The sequence below is a fragment of the Solanum lycopersicum genome, chromosome 11 (assembly GCF_036512215.1).
Source record: "Solanum lycopersicum chromosome 11, SLM_r2.1".
Lineage (NCBI taxonomy): Eukaryota > Viridiplantae > Streptophyta > Magnoliopsida > Solanales > Solanaceae > Solanum > Solanum lycopersicum.
The window spans coordinates 55021587-55036269 of NC_090810.1; the positions used below are offsets into that span (position 1 = coordinate 55021587).

At 41.1% G+C, this 14683-nt stretch overlaps 1 non-coding gene across 1 annotated transcript; it reads left to right on the forward strand.

Annotated features, from left to right (window-relative positions):
* The first annotated feature begins 4193 nt into the window (after window positions 1-4193).
* On the forward strand, window positions 4194-4265 carry TRNAE-UUC (transfer RNA glutamic acid (anticodon UUC)). The gene has a single exon. It is a non-coding gene; the product is annotated as a tRNA-Glu (tRNA).
* Window positions 4266-14683: the final 10418 nt, after the last annotated feature.

Genomic DNA, 14683 nt, shown 5'->3' on the forward strand with positions numbered 1-14683 from the left:
CAGCTTCTTGTGGTCTTTCCCAGCCTTACCTTCTGCTGGGTACTTTACCATCAGACCAACATTCTGTTTCTTCTCTGCTTCAGTCTGTATTTTCAATTCCATTACCTTCTTCCTCAACATCCTCCTTTTTTGGGTCCTTGTCAGCTTAGATGATTTCTGTTATGTTGGACTCTCTCCTACAGCCTCCTTCTCAGGTCTCGGTTTCTGTGCGGCATGAACCCACTGATCAGTTGGTGGGACATTAGACGGTGTTTGAAATAACCATTGTTTATTCAATCGAAATCTCATAAGAGAAGAAAGCTTTTAACGTGGGTCGGCGTATAGCCCACTCCATTCTATCTATGACGCATCGGATCAACTGAGAGAAATCCTGAGTAACGAGAGAGATTCTCCACACGAACGAATGACCCGCCAAGTTCGAACTGACATAGGTGAATCGGACCAACACCTATCAACCACCAACAAGGAGTCGCTTTGGTTACGTAGTTTGGTTAGCAGGCAGGCCGCTTATTACTATTATACATTCCCTTTTCTTGCAGGTAATCATAATGTGTTATTAGGTATTTTATAGTATATGATAAATATATCTTGTTAGGTGTTAATTCTTTATATAGTAAGACTCATATGATATTAGGTATTTATAATCCACTTCATCAGTGCGGATACGCTTTGAACAAGAAAAAGTATACGATACGAGCGAGAAGAAAGAGAGTGAATTAGATAGAGTTACCTACAGAAAGTCAGACAAAGGATGAGAAGGAATGGGTAAAAAAGCTTCCTGGCTAAGAAAGATAAAAGCAGAAGAACAAGTGATAAGGGCATTAGGGATATATAGTTAACATATCATGCTTGGAAGCTGCTACCACTAAGACTGATTATGAACCTTAGATCAAGTATATGATAATATTTATTGTTAGGTATTAATTTTATATGATAAGTATCATATGATATGAGTTATTAGGTATTTTATATTATAGGATAATATATGTTGTTAGGTATTTATTCTATATGGTAAGTATCATATATTATGAAAAATAATACCTATTATCATCAAGATATATATAATTATTATTAACGATATCAGGAACCCTCTAAATCCTCTACAACATCATACCAAGATACGCTAGATCTCCAGCACTCTAACATGATTCCTAAACCACCTACCCCTTCAACCGTAACAAATATACACTACTACATATATAAATACTCTCTCTAAAGGATGGATTAAATATAATGTTCATTTTCTAAGGATTCTCACTTCTCTCTAAAGGGTGGATGATACACTATGTTCATTTTAAAGATTCTAGAGAATTTCTTTATCAAACTCATTTTCTAAGAGATATAGAGATATTGTAGTATACTACTAGGGATAACTTGTGCTCTTATTCTTCTGTCAAAAGTAGGGAAGAACAAGTGTCTGATCAGATCAATCAAGCGATAGGGGCAGAGACATTACTTCGCTAGGACGGAGTTGCTGTCGATTGAGGATTGGCCGAGGGCCCTTTTTTCTTTTATAAGGGAAGAGATTGTAGCTGGGTACAAATAGGCCGGAGAAAGATGAGTAGGCAAGCACACGGGTTGTACCGATCAGCTTTGAGCTGTCGAGTGATGATTGGCCGAGGGGACTTCCATCATGTAGCTGGGTACAAATAAGCCAGTTAAAGACGAGTAGGCAGGGCGTTAGGCTAGTGCCAGTGGGGTACGTAAACGAGGACAGATCACATGGTTTTGTACTGGTGAGTTTTGAGCTGTCGAGTGACGATTACTCCATCTCTCAAGAAAGGATGCGGGGGGCCTGTCTTATAATAAAGGGGGTACTCTCTTCTCTGATGTGCGCTATATTATTGTGTCATATTCCTTAAGGAGTGATCTGGGATTAAGCCACGTGGCGATACCCGCCAAAAGAAAGGGGTCCTTGAGTACTCAAATGCGTACGAGGAAAGGACAATCATTCAGCGCACTTAAATCTAGTGGATGGGGTTCCATATTCATGAAAATCCAGGTTTGAACCATGTTACGGAACCAAGACAACCTATCTTACTAATAATAAGAAAGGCTTAAGGGCCTCCAACGCCTATAAATAGAAGCTTCTTTCTCTATTTGGCAAAGCAAAGGGAGATATGGATCCAGCTACCACTGAAAGACTTTCTCAAATTAATCAAAGAATTCTAAATATTGAAAATGAAAGGCGCGAACGTCAGCAAACGCTTCATGCTTTTTTAGAGCATGTGCCTGCTGTTTTTCCGGAGCTGGTGGAACAACGCATTCAACAGCTCCTTAACCAAATTCAAACCCTGGAAGAAGAGGGGAGGACCCTTTCCCGAGACAGGGAAGACCTTATTGTTAGGATGGCCTTCAGCATCCGCGGCGGAAACAACTAAGAGTCAGTCGACTCTTTGGAGTTTAAGAAGGTTTAAATAAGTGTCTGTAGACGCAAATTAGTGTGTTTCTTCTTTTTCTTTATTTAGTGGAGATCTACTCCTATGCTAAGTGTCTTTGTTGTGTTTGAATGTATCACTAGTAGTCTTCAATGCTTCCGTTGTTCACTTTGTAATGTTGTGTTTAGTTGTGTGGCTGGTCTATGTGTGTGTAAGCTTCCTATTTGATGTATTCCCATGTAACGGCTATTAATGAAAAAAATCCGCTTTGTTCTAGTTCATTCTCTTTCCCTGTTTTGTGCAGAAAAATTGTTGATTTGAATTCTTTTTGAAATCTCGTTTTTTTCTTGTAAATTTCTCACATATACAAGCTCAAACTGTAGCCAAGAGGGTGGAAGTTGTGTGTTTACAGTCACTCTCCTATATCCTATAATAGCATAAGCATAGCAGAAAGCTTCCATGCCTCGCTATCCTATCTTTAAAACCGACATTGAAGGAGTTGAACGTAGTGAAAAGAGTCGTTTCTTTGATGAAAGACGCCACAAAGCTAGTATAGTTATCGCACACCTAATCTTCTTTCTGATAGGAATGATCACCTTCTAAACAATATAGGAGTGAGAATTCCCCAACGAACGGAATAAATGGGTGAACAAGCACCGAAAGGTGTGCGTTAGTGAAACGAATAGCTCAGTCCTAGCGGACAGGACAAAAATTCCCTTGTAGAAAGCCAGCCTGAGGGAACTGGATTGGTCATTCCACCATCACTCCATTATAGAGGGTTGGAGCCCTCTCTCTGAAAGCCCTCTTGATGCGATGAGAAAATGTCTAGTATTCAAGGCTAGTCCCAAGAAAGCAAGCTAAAGGGCTATCCCGATAAGAAGATGAAGCCTGATCGGGCCAAAAATGAAAGCAATCGAAGGAAGGGTTAGAGAATGTTCTATTTTTCCGAATCTTTCAAGATGAAAATAGAGGGATTGGCTTAACTTCCTCTATGCGGTTGCATACAGCTTTGCTTGAGTAAGGAGTAGGCCATTCCAGATAGGCTGCTTTTGCTATTACTGAAGCTTTTAAGAAAAAGACCTTTCCTTTATGATATTAAGCTTTATGATATTAAGGATTTTTCCAATCATTAGAGTGGTGTCATCCCCTTTCATTCATGTATGATGGATAAAAGCCCTTTGGCCTTCGTTCATTTTGTTTAAGAAGGCTGTGACATATACAACATCTTTCCATAGACTTTTTCTTGCCTGGATGAAAATTCAATATATGAATAGTCATTCCCTCACAAATTCTTTATTTGAATATCTTTGCTTTGTTCGTTCTACAGATATAGATTAAACTGCCTTTCTTGGCACCATCCCTATTCTGATGGTTCAGTACAAGACCGACGGAAGAGAAGAGGTGAAAAGGCTAGCGAGGCAGAATTCTTTTTCTCTTTCATAGCGCCGCACAATGGAGACATTGTAGTGCTAGACCAGATTTACCAGCGGGCAGTTGAAAAATGATACGACCCAGGACCAATTCTGGTTCTTCTTTCTATCAAAATAAATCAAATTCGAAAGAGCGGGGTCTTACTTATTCAGGGGGGATGAAAGACAAATAAAGGGATCAGGGGGCTTTATGATTGAAGAAAGAGAAGGGGCGTGGTTGGTGTGTCATTGGGTCGGTAGGGGAACCCGTAGGAAGGGGGGACGACCCGCTGAATTCACATCAGAAATCGCCAACATGAACACAAACGAAATCTTGAATTGCGTATAGAAAGAAAACGAACCACTTCTATTCTCGGAGCTGAGGTATATGAAGAATGGCTTTTTGGTCCCTTTAGTCCTGTGGTTAGGACATCGTCTTTTCATGTCGAAGACACGGGTTCAATTCCCGTAAGGGATAGGTACTCATTCCCGGCTGCTTTCTGTTAGTGTTCATTGCTGAGTGATCGCTCGCTATCTGGCTGGAAAAGATGGTCCGGAAGCTTTCTTTCTCCTAGCAAGCAAGACGAGATCACCACTTCTCTCAGTAATGGACTTCCTTTACTTCGTAACCTTAGCCTTAGATGTCCTTTCATAGATTCTCGAACCTTCTCTCAGTAATGGACTTCCTTTACTTCTCTCAGGTTCGTTATCAAGTTCCAGTTCCAATTTCGATTTTTGTGTATATTAATGTGATTGTTCCGCAAGTCGACATGAAACTGACTTGCTAGCATGGAATTGCAACAATAAGGAATGAAGGTTCCGGTTGCAGTAAATGTCTCAAAGCTAGACTTGAAGCATGCTTCAAGTGGGAACTGTCTCATCCATCTGAACAGGACAACTGAATGAATGCCGCTGACCAGTGTGACCGGTCGATTAGTGGCCATGATTAAGACGCACATAAACCGAGCTATTCACGGGAAAAAAGGTCAGAGGGCCATATTGGAATCGTGGCCATCAACAAGCACTATGTCTTCCTTATTATAGGGATAATTGAAAGGAAGCTTAGTGAATATTGAAACTCTTACTTGATTACGGTGGGCAGGTTGTTGTATTCACAAGTGGATGGCGCTTGGACATACAGAGGGAATGGGTGATTCATCAAGCTGGAACTCTCGTCACTACGGTGAGACCAACTCCAGCCAGTATCCTAGCGGAATGTGGCACCGGTTCGTTTCATGGGAACACCTACATCCACAGTGGCGAGCCAGTACTCTCTTGCTCCAATGTATGCGACCCAATTCACTGGTATGAGAGGACCAATCCTCTCATTACTAAGGGTGAATCAAATCCACATATCGCACGTTGTTGGACATTCTTTAGCCCCGATTGGCCTGTAACGAATATGAAATACATACTCACACCAAACAAAACGTGTTAGAACATGCTGATTCACCAGGCAAGAGATGTCATCTGCCCGTTAGAAAGAAGCCGGGACTCATGCAAACAAAAAAGCGCCCTTACGCTCTAGTTTGATCGGGGGGCCGCAACTAAGATCAGAGGGATAAACTTTCCCGTTATCAGAACAAACATTTTATTTCTAGGGTTCCTCACTTATTTTTTACTTTCTTTTTTATGAAAAAAAATTCCGAACGACCGGAGCGGAAAACCTCTCCCGACAATTGGAGAAGGAGAAAGCCATTCCTATGGGCCTGGAACTTTGATGAATGAAGTAAGAATTTCGGGCTAGGGCCTGAGAATTTACATCTAGGTGCTTGTCTAGTTCCCGGTGAGACCGTTGATTTTGCGAAGGCCCGAGGTCCCCGCCTTCTTTGCTTGAAGCTCAGGTATTCTTCCTTCACCCACTTATGAAATTGAAGCATGTAGTCTCGCCGCTATTAGCCATGCTACCTTCTTTGGCCCTGCCTTACACACCTTATTTATCCTGCCTGCCGCCCTTGGAAACAGCCTTCCTTAGCTTTCTCCCTCCCACAGGAAACAGAGTTCTCAAATTTGAAGCTCCGTACTCTTGTGAAAACGGACTACATTGTCTCAACCACCCTCCTTTCCCTTCTTTTGTTTGTTCTGGACCCGAAAATGCCCGTTCGCTTGTCATTGGGGATCCCAATCTGACTTGCTTGTGGTTTATTAATGTCGGGGTTGTTTTTACTTACCTTTCTGTCTATGAAAGAAATTGTACTAAAAGGAAATTCTCTGCTCAAATAAGCTTTCCTGAAATGATGAAAGGCAAGAAGGAAGCTCCGTCTCCGTCCCCTCCCTTCTGTCCAAGACTCTTGAATCAGTCTCGTCTTACATTCCCTCCTCTCTGCCTAGGCGAAAGAGAGTCCCGCCTATGGTCTACTCAAAGGTTGAAGAGACAGATTGTGGGTCAGATCAATCCATTCCATTCTTCAGGGAAAATCTATGGAATAGGAAAACCAAAACGGATCTATCAAAACAGATCTATTCTAAGTAAATACTTGGTCGATACGAGACTCTTTCTTAGTTCAGTGGGGTTAGAAAGTAGTCTACAACGAATCAAGCAGGTTCAGTAACAACGGATAACGGTCCTCACCACTCAATGGAGAATAGAAGGATAGGCTACGACACTTCTTTTCTCACTTTCAATGGGTTCAAGTCCGATAGCCACGAAGCGGAGAAGAGAAGGATAAGTTGTGCACTTTAGGCCTATTCCAGGTCAGTCGCTCAAAGAAAGAAAAGTATGTCATGAGCTGTAGGAAGGAAAGAGAAAATAGAGCGATTGGTAAGCTGACCCTACAAGGAATTCTTTAGTTTCAGTTTCGTGGGAAGAAGAAGAAGGGGGATTCAAATCGCCTATTTTTCCTCTTCTTTTTCCGGCTAGCTCTATCCCTAGTAGAGGTCCGAGTAGACTAGACTACTAAGGGCCAGCGTCCAAGGACCTGCCAGACTGCTGATCTTACTTAAGCACTCGACGTCACAAATAGCAATAAGAAGGGGCAAGGGGTTCACCCACTTTCACGAGTTTCATAGGTTCAAGAGATCCCAGTATAGAAGTGTCTAGCCGTTCGCCGAAGGAAGGCATTCTTTATCAAAGTCTTTGAAAGTCGCACTTAACCTCATTCGATGATGTGGTTGGGGCAATTGATCGATCCAAAGCTAAATCTAGCTCTGATGGTGTGTCCGCGGGTCCCTTCCTCTCAACGTCTGAAAGAACACTCTAATGGCAAGTAGGGCTAATTTGAATATAGGGATAGAAAAGGAATTGGCAAGGTACGATCGGAAATAGGATAAATAATGGAAAAAGTCCCACTCCGATAATAGGACTTGAAGGCTTTAGCTATGCGAGCCTGCCACTACGCTCCTTTGTTACAGAACTAATGGTCAGAAACTTGCCTTACTTAATCTCTTTCGAGATAAAGGTTCTTACGGAGGTGAAGGCGCCCATCTCACAGAAAATAGTTATAAAGCTCGTGCTCCTTTATAGATTGAGATCCAGTAGAAGTGGGAGTGCCGCAAGGCTCTTGAGTTAAATGATGCTCAGGATTGAGGAAGTGGTCTTATTGGCATTCGGAATTGAGTCTGTCCTGAAGGAATCTCATCTCTCTTCCAATAGAACAGGAAGTATAAAGTCAGTAGCTTGTCCTTCTCATGCTCTTCCAATCGCATGAGATGCAGCAACCCATTACGTTCAATCAGGCCCTGGCTTCTATTGAATGAATAGAGGGTTCAGGTGAAGCAGGGGAGTATATTGCTCTCTGTCCCCTTCCTTGATTGCTGGGATTCTTTGATCTGGTTAACCTAGAAAGTCAAATCTCAGTTTGAAAACCCAATACTTGCAACTTAAGCAGAGGCATCTTCCTGGCTTAGAAAAGATCCTCTAGAGATCCCCTCTGACTCCTAGTCGAGATCTTCTCTTTCTTCTATCCCGGTAGACGGGCGAGCATCTCCGAACCTTAAGAAGTGAGTTTGAAAGAGAAGGAGTACCGCTCAAGCTTCAACTCTGCTCCTTTCCTCAGTTCTTCTTAGTACCCTTTCATGAATAGGAAGAGGAAGTGGGAAGACCTCCCTACCCAACCTTACCTAAGGTCGAGCAGTTTGCAACTCCGATCCCTAAGCCAGTTAGCCTTTGACAGTCTTTCCCATGCAAAAGAGTTCGCCCAAGCTTCTGACCACGATTCTGAAAGAAAAGATTGGTCGTACAGTCGTTAGCAAAAGAGCTAGCCGCATTTATGGAAATGTTGGAGAAGGCCAATAGAATAGAACAAAGTTAAGGGGGAGAAGCGGTTCCTGGCGTGAAAACTCCCAATTGAAAGTCAGATTTCGGGGGGGCCTTTCTAGTATAAGGGAAATAGGCCGAATCAGCAAGGGGGCTTAGAATACTAAAAGGTATCTGCTGCGCACTCTATTCCTTTTCTTCTGCTTATTCATGGATACATATATAGATAGTGAGTAGGCATGGCAGGAAAGCCAGTAAGAGCACCAAGCTAATTCCCAATTACACTCCTTCAATTCTTTCGAATTCATTGGATCCTTTTCCGCGTTCGAGAATCCCCCCCCCCTTCTTCCACTCCGCCCCAAAGAGTAACTAGGACCAATTTAGTCACCTTTGAATGTTCCAATTGAACACTGTCCATTTTTTATTATTCTCAAAGGATAAGATTATTCTCTTTACCAAACATATGCGGATCCAATCACAGATCTTATATATATGAAGAACAAAAGATCTTTCTTGATCAATCCCTTTGCCAAGATAACCTTTGAGGTACCTCAAGATCCTGTATACTACATGTAGGTGTGCTTGACAAGGAGCATGCATATACTGGCTTACCAACCCCACAGCATAGGTAATGTCAGGTCTAGTGATAGTAAGATATCTAAGTTTTCCCACAAGCCTCTGAAGCCTGCATCATCCAAGAGTTCTTTTATCTTTTCTTCAAGCTTATTTCTTCTATTGGGCTAATTGCGGCCTTGCAACCTAACATCCCTGTTTTCTTCAAATCAAGGACATAATTTGAGAGATGGCTCTACTTCTTATAGATCTCGAAAACCTCTGTGTCCAAGAAGTACCTTAGCATGCCAAGTTTATGTCGAATGTGCGGCTCAGGTAAGCCTTCAATCTTGCAATCTCATCAACATCATCACCAGTGACCACAATATTCTAAACATTTACTATGATCCGGCTCACTTTCGCACCCTTTATTACGAAATGTGTGTGATCAGAAGGGAATGAATGCCTAAACACCTTGTTACATTAAAAAAATAGGGCTTTTTGCTATTCTTAATTTTTAAATTAGAATATTTTCCAAGTACGAAAAAATTCACTAATATTGTTATTTTCATATCACTTTACAGACATGGTAAGTAAATAATTGCAATAATAGTGACATTTTAAATTTATTATGGAGGGTGTTTTGTATATGATCTTCAGATAATCTATGTCAAATGAACCATTAATCTTGAAAAGATTAAAATAGATGTATATGAGTTGCATATCATGTTGATTCATGAATTAGTACTGGAAATGCATGATGAAAATGTGGAAACATTTGATGTAGAATCAACAAGAATGATGGTTGTTACATGTTAAATATTGATTTGATGTTTTGAAATATCTTAATAATTTGAATGATTCAGATTTTTTTGATGTGTCAAATTAATTTACCTTTAGTTGTTGAGGAGATATCGATATTGCGTAACACTAATGATGATATATCCTCCCCCCAACAAATAGTATTGATGTGTCCTTCTTCAACAAAAAAATAGAGCTTGTGTGTCGTTATCTCAATCATTTAATGAAAATGAAAATAAGGGCTTAAATGAAAACCAGTCCCTTAGAGTTAAGAACTAGTCTCCTAGAGTAAATGTAGAGTTTCATTTTATTCTTATTCACTCTATGATGTTGATGAAACATTTCTAATTTGAGTGATTTTGATGAATTGCTTCAAGCTATAGATAGTGTAACATTCAAGAACAAGCTAAATAGAAAATTGATAGGGTAAATCTATATGAGCAACCATCTGGCCTTGTAGGTATAAATACTGGTTTTGAGGACATTTATAAGTGCTAGAGGGAAGATGGAGACGTTGAGCTTGGAACCCTAGCTTTATTCCTAGAACATGAGAGATATTAATTAATGTAAAAAAGTTTCCTTTTGTGTTCAATTATCTATGTGGCAAAAAAGACATGGTGTGTGATCTTCTTTTCTTAACATGTCTAAACCACTTTAACCTCACTTCTCTCATGTTATTCACCACGAAAGTGTTGTTGAATACAGTAAATTAACGATATTTTGGCACAATAACATATTTTAAGTGAAAGACCAAAAAATTAAAATGTCTTCATTACTTTTAAAAACCTTGAAACTATAGCTTTCTTACAATAACTTGGAACAAGCTCTTGTTATACCTTAGTAACTGAAGCCTAGCGAATGAAGAGACAATTTGGACCTTTTGGACTTGGAACCCTAGCTTTCTTCCTAGAACTTGAGAGAGAATTAGAGGGGATGAACTTGAATGTGGATTTGGGATTTGAGAGAATGAGAGAGTAGGGTAGATTTAGGATTGAGAGGTAGCTATAGGTCTTAGAATTAGGTCAAATGATGTGGCGTAGATATTAAATACATAGAAAAAGACCCAAATATACCTTTAAGAATTAACTGGCAGAAGTGGTCTATGATTGGAAGCTAAGGTATGTAGACCTTTCTATGGCTCGTATTGGTCAACCTTAAAACCTAATACATATTAATAACTTGTGTTCCCATACACCTACATCCAACACCCCCGATCCACAACGTTTCCTCACTTCATTCATATCCAAGCATGACCATGTGTCACGCTCGAGAGCACCCCCCAAGACTTAATCGGCGTCTTCTTCTTCAAAGAGGACTTAGACTAGCCCTTAGCATACATCATGAAATATCATTGGTAGAAAAAAATGCGGAAAATTAAAACATTTACATAGTGAAGTGTACTCAAACTTCTCAGATATCATATATGAAGTTTACATAGACTCTTCTATTATGAATTTTACATAGATCTATAATTTTGAATAATCAATTCATTTAAGTAGTCTAATACTTTGTCTCACATAAATCCATTTAAACGAGAGTTACAAAGGTTTGGGCAAAGACCTTACAAGTACAATATGTCACATATATGCTTAAAACAATAGTATCAAGAATAAGGAAAGAATAAATTTCTTTCGACATAAACAATACTACTAGGATAGAACAAGTGGCACCATCTGTAACGACCTATTTAGTCATTTGGAGCAGCAGAGTTAATTTCTTAAAATCACTATCTGGGTCGACGAATCTCACGACGGACCGTCATGGGCACGACGGACCGTCGAGGGTGTCTCGTTCCAAAACACTTAGAATTAGAAATTTGGGTACTGAGATCGAATCTGTGAACTTCACGACGAAATGGCAGGATGGACCGTTGAGGGCTCGACGGACCGTCACAAATCCTTCCGCAGAATTAACTCTCTGAACTTTGTGACGGGCGTGCAGGACGGACTATCACAGTTGTGACGGACCGTCACAGGCTTCGTGACCCTGACTGGGTCGGATTTCTGTTAAATATTTTAAGGATCATTTTGGACTATTCCTGCTTATAATTATAAAGTTAGTGGTTTAATGTTACTAATTTAATTACTTGGGGTCAAAAGAGAGAACCTTGAAACAAGTAGTGGGGTATTTTATCATCTTTTATACTTAATTGTATGCTAATTAGGGTAAAAGAAAGAGGGTCTTGAATAAGAAAAAGAAAAAGAATAGAGAGAGAGAGGGAGAAATGATCGATTGAGAGAGAGGAAGAACGCAGCTTTGGGAAAGTAGATTGCTTGATCGCATTTCTTCGGTGGAGGTAGGTTATGGTTTTTATGCTATTTCATAGTAAACTCTTAATAGCGAATGATATGTATTGGGTAGTAATGTAAAGTCTCCTATATTGCTTAATTGTGTGTATGTATGATATGATTACATAATTTTGATGAATTAGCATGATGAGGCTGTTGAATCTTAAACCCTAAAATCTTTTTGTTAATAATGATGCCTTGGTATAAAAGAAGTCTTGATGAACTAAAAGATTGCGAATAGTAGATGGATCGGGGGTCACGTTCCGGCACCATGATAGTATATGGATCGTGTGTCACATTCCGACACCAGGATAGTATATGGATCGGGTGTCACGTTCCGACATCAGGATAGTATATGGATCGGATGTCACGTTTCGACACCAGGATAGTATATGGATCGGGTGTCACGTTCCGACACCAGGATAGTATATGGATCAGAGTGTCACGTTCCGACACTAGGATAGTAATGGATCGGGTGTCACGTTCTGACACCAGGATAGTATATGGATCGGAGTGTCACGTTCCGACACCAGGATAGTGGATGGATCGGAGTGTCACGTTCTGACACCAGGATTAGTAAAGAGAATGAATCTTGAAATATGTTAATATACTCAAATTAATGAACCTATTTCCCAAATGAGTATTGTATGGAGGCTTGAGTCCTCATGGGTGTACTTGGCGTTATTATCAATGATTCTTGTACTTGTTGCTGCTTCCTGTTGAGTATTGTAGTTGATTTTATGATATTATCCGATATATATTGCTTTCTATTTTGAGTTGGCCGATGATATCTACTCAGTACCTGTGTTTTATACTGACCCCTACTTGTATGCTTTCTCTTTGTTATTTGTGGTTTGCAGCAAACGCACCGTCGTCTTCAACTCAACCGCAACTCTAGCCAGTCTTCATCTCGTCAGATTTCAGGGTGAGCTATTGTGTCTACCTTGTACTGGATCTTCTTCACGTCTTGATGCCTTGAAGTTCTGTCATGGACTAGCTGTTTAGTTATTCTAGCTTCTTAGATACTCTTAAATTTAGTAATTTGAGGATAGATGTTCTTGTGATAATGACTTCCAGATTTTGGGGATAATGATAAGTTTTGAGTTTTAGAAGTTAATTATTGATTTCATTAATGAGTTTTAAGTCTTCCGCATTATATTATGTTATTTATGGTTGAAATGTTGGGGTTTAGATTGGTTGGTTCACTCACATAGTAGGATGAGTGTGGGTGCCACTCGCGACCCGTTATGGGTCATGACAAACTTAGTATCAGAGGTGATACAAATTGGTATCTAGGTGATACAAATTTGTATCTGACCATCTTCACTCTATTTCGCAGATTGTTAGAACTAGAGCAACAACTATGCCAACACCAGCACCGGCAGGACAGGGTGCGTCTGAGTCAGCCACTAGGGCTGTAGCTCGAAGAGGAGCAGTGACAAGGGGTCGTGGTAGAGGTCGTGGGAGGACATCCTCTAGAGGAAGAGAAAAAGCACCTGTCCCATCTAGTACTAGGGCGGTGACTCCTCCACCGACTGAGGAAGTAGTAAGAGAGGGTGAGGAAGGGGAAAGTGAGCAAGTGCAGAATGAGGAATTACCACCCCAACCTACCCCAGAGATGATTAAATAGGTTCTTGCTTATCTTAGCGGGTTAACTGATCAAGGCCAGACACCTCCAGTGTTTTCTGCACCAGTACCTCAGGTTCTGGATGTACGACAGGCCGCTGCTGAGGCTCCCCGCATGGATGCCTCATTGGAAATAGGCAGGTTTCCTCGTTTGACTACAGGGCCTATAATGACAAGCAATCAACATGAACTTTTCAGTAAATTCTTGAAATTGAAACCTCCAGTCTTCAAGGGTGCTGAATCCGAGGATGCCTATGATTTTCTGGTTGATTGTCATGAGTTACTACATAAAATGGGCATAGTGGAACGATTTGGCGTTGAGTTTGTAACCTATCAGTTTCAAGGAAATGCCAAAATGTGGTGGCGGTCACATGTTGAGTGTCAACCCGCACAGTCACCACCTATGACTTGGGCGTCGTTTTCTATCTTATTTATGGAGAAGTATATCCCCTGGACCTTGAGGGATAGGAAGAGAGATGAGTTCTTGAGCCTAGAGCAAGGCAAGATGTCGGTGACTGCGTATGAGGCTAAGTTCCGTGCATTATCCAGGTATGCCACCCAGCTTTGCTTCAGTCCACAAGAGCGGATTCGCTGTTTTGTGAAGGGGTTGAGGTCAGATTTGCGGATTTCAGCCTTACAGGTAGCGGCTACAGCGAAATCCTTTCAGGAAGTGGTAGACTTCGTGATAGAGGTGGAGGGAGTGAAGCCAGATGACTTCACCATGGCATCGACATCTAAAAGGTTTCATAAGGGAGGTGAGTTTAATGGTTCTCACTCTAGAGGGCAGGGTTCAGGAGGTTATCCAACCCGACCTATTCAGTCTTCACTGCAGACTGTAGTTGGGGGTCCACCGCAGACTGGTCAACACTTCTTTGAGTTTGGAGGTTATCCCCAAAATTCATCATTCTCACAGAGACCTATGCTTGAATCCAGAGAGTGTTATGGATGTGGGAGACTGGACACATTAAGAGGTATTGTCCAAAACAGAGTTACAGACCTCAAATAGTCAAAGGTAGAGGTGGTCATGGAAGAGGCCGTCATTCTGGAGGGCGTGGTGGCCGAGGGAATGGTGGTCACAAAAATGGCCAGGGTGACGGACAAATGGGAACTACTGCAGCGCAACCTAGTAGAGGCGACGGGCAGACAGGTGATAGGGATTATTGTTACGCTTTCCCTGGGCGGTCGGAAGCGGAGACATCTGATGCTGTCATCACAGGTAATCTTTTGGTTTGTGATTGCCTGGCTTTCGAATTATTTGATCCTGGATCCACATTTTCATATGTATCTTCCTCATTTGCTACTGGTCTTAATTTACATTGTGAATTGCTTGACATGCCTATTCGTGTTTCTACTCCGGTGGGTGAGTCTGTGATAGTCGAAAAGGTGTATAGGTCTTGTCTTGTGACTTTTATGGGAAGCAACACTCATGTAGAC